The sequence below is a fragment of the Rhincodon typus genome, chromosome 36 (genome assembly GCF_021869965.1).
Source record: "Rhincodon typus isolate 14 chromosome 36, sRhiTyp1.1, whole genome shotgun sequence".
NCBI classification, from domain to species: Eukaryota; Metazoa; Chordata; class Chondrichthyes; order Orectolobiformes; family Rhincodontidae; genus Rhincodon; species Rhincodon typus.
Window position 1 is genome coordinate 19,218,909 of NC_063367.1, and position 2,161 is coordinate 19,221,069.

The window sequence follows — 2,161 nt, forward strand, 5'->3', positions numbered from 1 at the left end:
TCAACCACGTTTAATGGGAGCCTCAATGCCACTGCTGCCAATGTCACAGGACTGACACCCAACTCTCTCTCAGACTCGAGGAAAGGTCATCGACCCTGAAACGCTGCCCCTGCTTCTCTCTGCTGGGAGGCTGCCTGCCGTGCTGAGTGTTCCAGCATTTTCTGTTTGCATTTCACACATTTCCAGCATCTGGAGTGTTCTGCTTTTGTTTCTCTTACCGTTCCTTCCTGAGCTGCCTTTTCAGAGCCTGGACAGAGTGCACTGATTATTGATCCCACAAACGTCAGCAACCTCATTAATCCACCTACATGTGACCCCCTCACTCTGAATACTAATTTGAGACCTTGGGTAGAAACCTCTTTAAAATTAAAAAAGAGAGGTCAGTGTTACCACTTTAGGTATCGGACTGTCCATGTCACGACTCCAAGGCTACACACAGCTTAGTTCTGAACCATCTCCTTCATCTGACAGGTTGCCTCTTTCAATCTGCGCTACACCCGACTCCACATCTTTCTAAACAAATATCGAGGGTCTCAACTTTGAAACAGTAAACAACAGATATGTTTGGGGGACACAGTCAATGCAAACCCATCCATTTAGCTACAAACCTCCCCATGAGTGGATTCCAGACCTGCTCTCAATTTACCAGAAGCAACAGCTTTCGAAAAGGTTTGAGGCTCTGTGCAAGAGTGAAGGCTCATCACATTTTGAAGGGAAGGCATGTGGAGGGATTTATACCGGGGGACATGAAACATGGGTCCCATTCAGAAATCAACTCCAAAGCACTCTCTTTCAAGGGCCCTATGAATTTAATGTAGATCAGGGTTCTCTCTAATGCTACGGACAATTTTGGTCGGTCCCATTGAAAAGGTCAGACAACATCATACACAACATTTCCCAAAGTTAGTCACAAAAACAGTAAAAGTCAGTGAAAGCGCTTTCAATGATCGATACAGTTGCTAAGACGGCTTCAAACATTGTTAGTGATTTTTAAATTTCTTTTTCTCTCTCTTTCGAATACAGATCGACGAAATTGTAAAGCAGACAGTTTTAACAAACATTCGTAAACCAGCTGTGATCTGAGGGTCTATGGCTGTGGTGCTCAATATGTGCGATGCAGGGGGAGATCAGGAGGTCACCAGGTTTGTGTACAAATTCTGGGCCCAGCCCCAGCCCCAGTCCCAAAGTGGTTTCAGCTCACTTTTCAGGGCCTACACCAAATGCACTGGCAACTGATCCCACAAATGCCGTGCATCATCAAAAGCCTCATTAATCCACCTACAGGTTGCCACTTCTCTCACTCTGAATGCCAACTGAAGACCTGCTCTACTCTCCAGTGTGATACTGAAAAATAGCTTCAACAATCCCAGTCCTCCCCAAATATTCACTTCACTTCTTCCCCAAGGACCCCAACTCTTGCTGAGGAGCATCCTCAATTGGAGTGGGCCTGAGCTCTCATGGTTCCTGACACAGTTGGTGAGGGCAGGGACGAGCTAGATGGCCTAGGAAGGCAACACAAAGCCGAGAAGACAAACTCTTCAGTGTGAATCCGGCCCTGACTCCAAATGCCAACAAACTTGCCCAGCCAAGCGCCAGGTGTACTAGGAGCCTGCAGGGAGGCTAACATTACATCCTGGTTTCTCGCAGTGGTGGCTCTGTCCAATGAGCACCATCAAATCCGTTCAGCAGCAAAATCAAATGTGGAAATAAAAAAGTAGCTTTTAAACTGGGTCCACTGCAAAACTACAAATCCCCATTTAATATATTCAGGACAGCCTGGCTTTGTGACAGCCCGAGCCCTTAAAAGGAAGGCTCACTTGAGTTTAATCTCACGACTAGAGTGTTGGAGATTAAATGGTTAATTTGGGACTTCCCTCATTTCACTAACTCTCTCTGGGGCTGATGGCTGTTTCCACATTGGACACACAGCACGCTGGAGCTCTCTCATTTACCTCCCCTCCCCACCCCGAGCCAGCTATTGGTCAACTGATTCTTGTGAAACCTTCATTGGTCCTTGCGCTGGAGTGAGGGATGGACGCAGGGACGGATGCAGGGACAGGACAGGGAAAAGCTCCCTCTACACTGACCCTCATCAAACACGCCCACGACAGGGACAGCACGGGGCTAGGTACAGAGCAAAGCTCCCTCTATACTGTCTGCA